Source organism: Ochotona princeps, chromosome 6 (assembly GCF_030435755.1).
Source record: "Ochotona princeps isolate mOchPri1 chromosome 6, mOchPri1.hap1, whole genome shotgun sequence".
NCBI lineage: Eukaryota > Metazoa > Chordata > Mammalia > Lagomorpha > Ochotonidae > Ochotona > Ochotona princeps.
The window spans coordinates 5,867,921-5,878,241 of record NC_080837.1 but is presented as its reverse complement, the minus strand read 5'-3'; positions in this window follow the sequence as shown (position 1 = coordinate 5,878,241).

Sequence of the window (10,321 nt, the reverse complement as noted above, 5' to 3'; positions counted from 1 at the left end):
TAACGGGACTCGGTCAGGAGACTTAAGGCTGCAGTGGTGAACACACACCAGCCTGGGACCAGAGGATGTTAGTTTTCAGATTCAGCAGGACACGCTGGGCCTCTCCTCACACGCAAGTGCTGCAGGGTAGTTCCTGCAGTCTGTGATGATGTTCCAGGGGATGTTTCTAGAATCTGCTGGAAGCAAGAGCTGGCCACTGGGCTGCAGCCTCAGTGCTGAGTGGGAAGGGCGGAGTGGCCTGGGGAACTGGAGAGTGAGGCGCCTGCCTGCTTGGAGTCTGACCAAGGGTAACACTACAACTGTGGCAATTCTAAAAGTACCGAGACAACACACAGTAAAAGGTAATCGCCAGGCTGAAACAGAACCAAGTCCCCAGGCATAGCAGCTGAGGCAGTGACTTGTCAAACGGAAAAAAGCTTACCTGGCCAGGCTGAGGGGAGCGCCCCGGGGTCCCCACACAGCAGGCTGCCTGCCAGCACCCAGGGAGTGAGCAGCCCATTTAGCCAAGGCAACCTCCACCCATGGAAGCCAAAGCAGCCCTGGGCCCACCCTGGCTTTGTAAAGACAGCGTCAAAGAGCTCTTTCCAGTTTGACTCGGAAGGAATGAAAGGTTGGCAGCCAAGCAAAAGACTAAAGAGAAGGAGAGTTTGGAAAGAAGACAGAAATAAAAGAGCACTTCAAATTCTTGGGAGGATGCAGAAGCCTAGTGACTAAAGTCATCACCTGGCCTGCACCGGGATCCCATGTGGGCGCCGTCTAATCCCATCAGCCTCACTTCCCATCCAGCTCCCTGCTTGTGGCCTGGGAAAGCAGTCGAGGATGGCCCAAAGCCGTGGGACCCTGCACCGGTGTGGGAGATCTAGAAGAGGCTCCTGGCTTCTGACTCACTCGGAGTCAGCACAGCTCCAACTGTTACGGCTCACTTGGGGAGTGAACCAGCGGATGGAAGATGTTTCTACCTCCTTTATAAATCTGACTTTCTTTCTTTCTTTTTTTTTTTTTTAAAGATTTATTCATTTTATTACAGACAGATATACAGAGGAGGAGAGACAGAGAGGAAGATCTTCCATCCGATGTTTCACTCCCCAAGTGAGCCGCAACGGGCCGATGCTGTGCCAATCCGATGCCGGGAACCTGGAACTTCTTCCTGGTCTCCCACGCGGGTGCAGTGTCCCAATGCATTGGGCCGTCCTCAACTGCTTTCCCAGGCCACAAGCAGGGAGCTGGATGGGAAGTGGAGCTGCCGGGATCAGAACCGGCGCCCATATGGGATCCCGGGGCTTCCAAGGCGAGGACTTTAGCCGCTAGGCCACGCCGCCGGGCCCTAAATCTGACTTTCCAATTAAAGTAAATAAACCCTTTTAAAAAAAAGTTCTCGGGAAATGCAATTGAAAGTAGCTTACTTACTGTGGTGCCGCACACACAAAAGGAGCTCCCTGCAGTGTTTTCCACGATGTCTCCAGAGACCCCGTAATGCTGTGCAGGGGCTGGCAGGCGAGTGGGTGGTCGGCGGGAGGGCAGGGGGCCTCACTACAATGCTTTGCTCAGTTTCCCAAAAGCTGGATTGAGGTGAGGGAGCAAAGATCTGCTGCAAAGTTAACAAATTGAACACGCAAGATTTCCCCAAATGATTAGAAACGGGGGCCTTGGGCTTCCTGTCACTGTAGGGTATCACCAGCGGGCGGCATGCGGCTGGGCCAGCTCAGCATGCTGGGGAACAGAGACACATGGAGGATGGATGTCCTCACTGGGTGCGGGGGCAGTGCCAGGCCCCTCCCTCGGCCTGCAGGAAGGTGAGATTTATCTGCAAATGGCAGCAGCACAGTCCTGAGTGGGAGCCCGTTTGAGTCCTGGATTCTCCATTGTCACTCTAACTCAGCCTTTTGATCAAAAAATAAATGTCTTTTTTTACAAAGTATTTTATTTGAAAGGCAGAATTACAGAGACAGATCTTTCATTTTTGCTGATTCACTGCCTAAATAGTTGCAACATCCCAGTCTGGACCAGGCGAAGCCAGGTCTCCCATGCTGGGCCGTATTCTGCTGCTTTTCCAGGCACACAAGCGGGAGCTGAATTGGAAGTGGAGCAGCCAGGAGTCAAACTGGCGCCCATAAGGTTTGCTGGCACTGCAGATGGATGACACCCTGCTGCCCCTTGGCACCAGACCCAAATAAAACAAACCCTAAAAGCAGCAGCTCCCGGCTCCTGGCTTCGGATCGGCTCAGCTCCAGCTGTTGTGGCCACTTGCAGAGTGAACCAGTAGATATAAGATCTTTCTCTCTGTGTCTCCTCTCTGTAAATCTGACTTTCCAATAAAAATAAATAAATTTTACAAGAAGAAAAGGCCTGTATCCCAATTGGAAAATAAGCGAAGTGACCTGTTCACATAGCGTGTGACCTTATGTTTAGAAAATCTGGAAGATTTCAAACATACAGGTCTACACGCCATACATGTTAGAGCACATATATGTTAGAGCTAATATATTCTGTGAAACGGCGTGATTCAGCATCAGCACACAAAAAGCAATTTACTCCTGTAACAATGAACAATCTGAAAAAATCAGAATTCCATTTCCAGCAGAATAAAAGGTGAAAATTACAACGGAATCTGCCTAACAGTAGCAGTGAGAGATTTCATACGTATCTTACATTCATTAATCAGAAAATATAATATTGTTGATGTCAATACTACCCAAAGCAGCCTACAAATTCAACACGATCTCTGTAACAATCTCTGTGACCTTTTCCCATCAGAAACTGAAGGCCATGTCAAATCCATATGGAACTCCCAGGCATACCAAACAGCAAAATCAGTCTTAGAACAACAGACTCGAGCACTTACCACAAAGTACCAGTAGTCAACCATTGTGATTCTGACCTAAAGACATGCAAGTTACCTCGGAAAGTCTATGGGAGATAACTTGATTTGGAGTCAAAGATTTTTGTTTTATGGAGGACAGGATGGCCAATCAGAGTAGAAGGGTGCGGCTTTGAGTGGAGAGAGGGAGTGGGGAGCAGGGCAGCCGGGAGAAGCAGGTCTCAAGGTGAGTGGAGCTCACAGGTGGAGCTGCCTGGATGGCGACAAGTCCCTGAAAATGGCTGAGGTCGCCACCCGTGGCTTGAGAGGAGGGTGAGCAAAGGAGAGCTATAGTCCGGGAGAACAGCCCTTCCTGTCAACAGTGGCCACTTGTGGAGGATCCGGAGCTGACACAAAGGGACACTGAGCAGTTGGGCTCCTGCTGGAGTCCCCCAGAGAGGGAGCGTGTGACCAGGAGCCACAGGAGCAAAGCTACATGCCCAGCACCTGTGAAGGGAGGCAAAGCTGAGTACAATTCTACAGGCTGCCACGCACCCCGAGATAAGTGCAGCCACCGCATTGGGGGAGTGATCCATTGAGGAGCTAGTGAGCCAAGTGGGGGATGTGGGAACCTGGTGGTGGGGGGTAGGGGGGCGGGCAGAACTAGATTGGATCAGCTCTGTGGGTTCTGGCAGGTAAACCAGAACCAGAGGCCCAAAGTGGTCATGTAGGTGGACATTAGGACCCTGCTTCGTGAGTGTGAGCTAGGCAGCAGGAGGTTGTGAAGGCTGCCTGGGCGCACTAGGAGGGAACCAGACGGTGGGAGGGTTGGAGCACAAGCGAAGCCGCTGACCAGTGTGTGGTTTCAGGGCACCACAGGCCACAAGTGGGGCATGAAAGAGAAAAGCAGCTACAATCAGCCATGCAGCTCTGTGGTGCCACAACCACCGTGGTGCCCGCCTCTACACCCACAGCACCCCGCACCACAGTGCAAGTCCAAGCTGCATGGCCACATGTTTTGCCGCTGGGCAGCAACAAATGAAGGGACATTTGAAGTCCAGGGAATTCCCCTCCTCCCCCCAAAAAGGGGACTTTCCCTTGCTGGTATTTTCGAGAAGTTTGCTCATCTGGAGAAGACTCAAGGTAGACCAGTCACAACTCGTTTGTCTTCAAGAGCAATAGCTACCCCGTCATCTAACTAGGACGGAGCAAGAATAGATTGAAGAGCAACACAGTTTGAAATCAGGGTGGTGGTCTCCCCGATCCAGGTGCCACTAGAAATCTGACAGAGAAGTTAAGCAGAATAAACTAGAGCCCAGGAGCCCCCCCTGCCCCCCGGCAGAGAGAGGCGGCTGGGTGGTGCTGGCTGCAGGAGCCAAGGCAGGGCCACAACACAAGAAAAGGCCAGCACCGAAGGCTTCATTGCTAAATCCCATCAAACATTCCAAGAACTTGGGTCTGGTGTCGTGTTCTAGCAGCTAAAGTTCTTACCTTGCACACACCGGGATTCCATATGGGTGCTGGGGTTCTAATCCTGGCAGCTCCACTTCCCATCCAGCTCCCTACTTGTGGCCTGGGGAAGCAGTCGAGGACGGCCCAAAGCCTTGGGACCCTGCACCCACATAAGAGACCTGGAGGAAGTTCCTGGCTCCTGGTTTCTGACTGGCGCAGCACCGGCCATTGGGGAGTGAATCATCAGACAGAAGATCTTCCTCTCTGTTTCTCCTCCTCTCTGTATATGTGACTTTGCAGTAAAAATAAATGCATCTTAAAAAAATTAAAGAAAAACCAAAACATTCCAATAACTCACCCAATCCTCCACATACTCAAAACAATACAAAGGAAGGCAGACCTTCCAAACTCTTTCTGTGAAGCACAAACCGCCTTAATACCAAAACCAGATAGACACACAGCAGAGACTTACAAACCAATAATATCTCTGATTAAACACAGATGCAAAAAACGTCAACAAAATACCAGCCGACAGAATCCAACAATACAACAGATTATTCACCTGGACCCAGTAAGATTTATCCCTGGCATGCAGAGATGGTTTAACATACACAGCAATAAATGTGATATATTACGTTAACTAAACGAATAAAAACCGTATGATCATCAATAGCTACAGAGAAGGCATTTAAGGCAAAGGAAATGCTCAACAAAGTGAAGAAGCAACCAACAGAGTGGGAGAAAATCTTTGCACAACCCCATAAGGGACTAATAATATCCAGGATTTACAAAGAGCTCGAGAAACTCAACAACAAAAACAACCAACCCTGTGAAGAAATGGGTGAAAGAAACGAACAGACATTTTGCAAAAACAAAACAAAACAAAACAAAACAAAAACAAATTCAAATGGCTGACTCATGAAAAAATGCCCAGGCTCCCTAGCAATTAGGAAAATACAAATAAAAACCACATTGGGTTTTCACTTAACTCCAGTAATAAGGGCCTACATTCAGAACTCTCCTAACACCACCTGCTGGTATGGATGTGGGAAGAAAGGTACACTACTCCACTGCTGGTGGGAGTTTAGGCTAGTGCAGCCACTCTGGAAGTCAGTAAGGAGCATGCTCAGACAACTGAAAATTGACTGTACAATCTAGCAATCTGATTCCTGGGAATATATCCAATGCAGTGAAATCTACATAGAATAAAGTAACCTGCATCGTTATATTGAAAGCAGCACAATTCACAAAAGAAAAGACATGGAAACAACTCAGATGCCTGTTGAAACAGGAATGGATAAAGCAACTGTGGTGCATCTACTCTGTGAACTACTATTCAGGCAAGAAAAAGAATGAAGTTCTACCAACTGAATACCATTATGCTCAGTGAAATGAGCCCATCTCAAAAGGACAAAAACCACATATTGTCTCGGATACAAGGCAACCTTCATGCAAAAATACAAAACGGCTATCTAGGTAAACACATCTACACATGTAGTCCCAAATGGTAACTGTATAATGGAGACTAGAGTACTGGGTAATGAAGAGCCACTTCAGTAGGCATCTCCACTCCTGAATAAAAGAAGGACCCCCCAATGAAATTGTCAGATATACCTTGGCAATTTGATAAGAGACTTTATTCCATTGCCTATACTTACAATTCCACAAAACACTGAGGAGGAGGATGTTGCAATGGTGACTGCAGCTGAAAGACCATATGATTGTAATAAAATGGTAGAAATGGGGAGAGAAAAAGTGAGGGAAAGGGGGAAGCCCTAAACCTACAAAACCGTGCAATGGAAAATAATCATTAAAAATAAAATGTTGGGCCCGGCGGTGTGGCCTAGTGGCTAAAGTTCTCTCCTTGAACGCCCTGGGATCCCATATGGGCGCCAATTCTAATCCCAGCTGCTCCACTTCCCATCCAGCTCCCTGCTTGTGGCCTGGGAAAGCAGTCGAGGATGGCCCAATGCATTGGGACCCTGCACCCGTGTGGGAGACCTGGGAGAGGTTCCTGGTTCCCGGCATCGGATTGGCGCAGCACTGGCCTTTGTGGCTCACTTGGGGAGTGAATCATCGGATGGAAGATCTTCCTCTCTGTATATCTTTGTAATAAAAATAAATAAATCTTAAAAAAATGAAATGTTTCAGGTCCACAGCTTTCCTACGGTGTGATTTCTGTGACTTACTAAGCACTCACCCCATCATCACACACAGAAATGAGCAGACTGTGTGACACACAGTCCAGTGAAGGATTTTGGCAAATGTGAGCTCAGTGAGGAAAGGGCTTTTTCTTGTTTTTGTAAAATTTATTTATTTTTATTGGAAAATCAGATGTGCAGAGAGAAGGAGAGACAGAGAGGAAGATCTTCCATCCGATGATTCACTCCCCAAACGGCCGCAACAGCCAGAGCTGAGCCGATCAGAAGCCAGGAGCCAGGAACTTCTTCCAGGTCTCCCACGCAGGTGCAGGAGCCCAGGGCTTTGGGCCGTCCTCGACTGCTTTCCCAGGTCACAAGAGGGAGCTGGATGGGAAGTGGGGCTGCCAGGATTAGAACCAGTGTCCATATGGGATCCTGACGTGTGCAAGGTGAGGACTTTAGCTGCAAGGCTACCACACTAGGCCCCTATAGTAAGTCTTTGCAGCAAGTAGGTCTTTACCACTTGACACAACAGCTCCACCATGGGAACATACGCACAACAAAGTTTGCTCCTGAGAACTGCAGCACCAATGTGCCAATGCTTGGGAACACTCGTGTCATGCCATGTGACTGCCGTATGCTGCTGGTGTCAGCCCGTCACCAACCACAGAAGAGCCAAAGTGCACGGCAGGTGTAGGCCTTGCCGCTGGGCACCCTGGGCGCGGTGCTACAACAGTGTCTGTGGGGTTTCCAGTTAGGGAAGGAAGGGTTAGGCTTTTAATCGTAACACTTTCCAGCTTGCTTGAAAGCCCGTGAGAGAGAGACGGAAAGGGAGGATGATGAGCAGAGGGAGTTTCCATCCTCTGGTTCACTCCCCAGATGGTCACAACTGCCAGGGTTGAGCCCTGCCTAAGTCAGGAATCTGCAACTCCAAGTCTCCCTCCCAGGACGTGGGCCGCCTTCCTCTGCGCATGGGCAGGAAGCTGTGACTTGAACAGGCACTCTCAATGGGATGCTGGTGTCTGCAAGGGCATCTTTTTAAAAATTATTATTACTTTGATAATCTTTACATAGTTGATTAGGGCACAAAGGGTCAAGGGCTACAGGAAAGTAGGCAAGACCATTGTTTCCATATTATTTTATTTATTTTTTTCTAGATCTGGGGCGAAGGGAGAATAAAGAGAGAAGCCCCACCGTGCCTCCCACCCATCCCAGGTCCCCGACATGGGGCATGCTCTGAGGGCACAGCTCAAGTGGTTTTGATAGTCCAACAGTTCTGAATTGCTGCCAATCTCGCCATTCCAAGCGCAATGAGATCTCTCCAGAGTCCACTGGCTGACACAGTTTATGTTAGAGTCTCGATTAGCCCATATTTTCACTGCTGACACATGGCTGGGGTAGATATTGATTTGTTCTGTCCTCCATCCTCTGTTGTGGTACCAGGTCCTCTGCAGGTTCCGATGGACTGCCATATCCTCCATGTGCACCTGGATATGCTGTCCACTGCTCCGTCAGAGCCTCTGAGGAGGCCCAGCTATGACACATGCACTCCATGGTCAGACCATGGAACCTGCACTTCTCTTCATGGTTGGGGTTCTGAGTCCAGCAGTTCAGTTGGAGGGATCCTCAAAGAAATTCCGTCTGAGGTGATCACAGGCCTGATTCCTATGTATGCATGCCAGTACAGGGTCTGGCAGAGTCAGTCGCCCCAATCAGCGTATCATATATTGGTGGTTGCAATTGCTAGGTCAGTTCTGTTTCCAGACCTGTCTTCCACACAAACCAATGGTTGTTGCAGTCCAGCCTGATTCTTCCCACCACAGACCTGGCCCTCATGCAAACCAGCCTAGTCAGGGCAACTCCCAATAACCCCACCAGGCCTGCCCCTGCCCTGGTTCCCATGCTTGCCAGTATGTACAGCAGATGGTCCAGTCTGTCCCACATCCCATTCAGCTCTCATACATGTAAATGGGCATTGAAGCCTAGTTCAACCCAACCAGCCCCACTATCCAGCCCATACACATGCTGGAGGGTGCTGTTCTGTCCAGCCACATCTGCCCCCGTCCTGGTTTTTACGCTCCCCTATGGGAGTGGTAACCCAAGAGGGATAAGCCCACTATTTCCCTACTGAGCCCACTCCCGGATCATGCTTTTTCCAGGTGATTCTATAGTCTAGCTTGACAGAATTAGCCCCCAGTGCCAGCATCTGCCAGCTGACGCTACGGCAAAGCCCAACTAACCCACACCTACTCTGATTTATGCTTGTACCAGTAGAAACACTCAGTCCAGCCTGGCTTTTCCTTGATCTGGCTCACATGAGGCCCACAGGTGTTGTAGCTCTGCCCAGTCTGATCTACCACCATCCCAACTCATGCTCTCCAGTGGGAGTGGTGTTCCAGCCGGGGAGACTTCCACATTTCCCCTACTAGCTTTACCCCTTCCACTCCCCCCGGGTCTTGCATGTGCTGCTTGGGTGCTGTGGCCCGGTCTGACATGGCCTGCCTCACCTCAGCTTTTGCCAATGGATGCTCTAGCCCACCCCACCCGCCGCTTCCAGCTCAGGTTGGCGGGGGCTAAAGCCTAGCCCAGCCCAGCCGGCACCCAGTCCAAGCCATAATGTATTGCAACTGGACCTGGCCCGACCCACACTCCATACTGGTGCTTGGATTTGCCAGCGGGTGATGTGAAACGGCCCTGCCTGATTCGCCCCCGACCTATGCCAAATGTATGCTAGTGGGTACCATTCCTTGACCTGGTCTGGTCTGCTCCCTATCATGGTTCTTACCTGTATGCACTGTGTCCCAAGAGAGGAGTTTCCCAGACTCCTGCATCAGAACCATTCCCAATGCCAGATTCACGCACACGGGTGGGTCCATGGGCCAGCCCTACTCAGTCCACGTCCTGATCTAGCAGGAACAATGGTCTTTCTTGACTGGCCTTCAACCCATTCTGGTTATTATCGTTGGGTATTACAGCCCAGCCTAGCCTGGTCCACATGCAGGCACAGCTCATAATCGGCTCATCAGGGGCAAAAACACAGCCTAGCCCATCCTTCACCTGCCCTGGTCCTCACAAGCACCAGTGGGTGCTGCAGTCTAGCCCAGTCCAGCGCACCCAGCCCCAGCCTACGATTGTGCCAAGGTATGCTGCAGCTTTATCTAGATCAGGACACGGCTCCCATTCCAGCCCCTGCTTACGAGTGGGAACCACAACCCAACCAGGGTGCCCCCTTAGCTCCCCAACTTGGTGTGTTCCCGGCTATAGATCTTGCATGTGGCCGTGGCTGCTCTGACCCAGCTTGGCCTAGTCCCTCACTTATGCCTTTGGCTGCTGTAGCCTGTCCTGACCCAGCATAAACCAATTACCACTACTCGCTGGCGGGTGCTAGAACTTGGCCCTGCTCCATCTGCTCCCCTACCAGTCTCACGCAATCAGGTATGTGTGACAGCCTAGCTGAACTTGACCTGAGCTCCAGCCTAGTTTCTGCTCTTGCTGGTGAGGTAAGGTTGGTTCGGCCACGTCCAGTCACCCACCTCCAAAGCCATCCCACACTTCAGCCAACAGTTGGAGTTATCCTGCTCAGGCTGGCCAACACCCAGGCCTGAAACACGTGCTCACCAGTGGGAGCTATGACCCCCAATAGGTTCTCCAAGTTCCCAGGTTTCCCCACTGGGTCCACTCTCCAACCCAGAGCTCACATGCTCCAGCAGGTGCTAGGTCCTTGCCTGACAACCTGCCACTCCATCTTCGCCTTGTATGAGCTGGAGGATATTGAGGCCTGGCCTACCTCACACCGTGTGGTAGGATGCATGTGTAGGTGCCGCAGCCTGGACCTGCCCATGCTGTCACCAGCCTCAGCACCCAGGAGTGTTGGTGAGTTCCATAGTTGTTCCTAGCTCAATCACCACCCCAACTCTTAAGCTAACCAGTG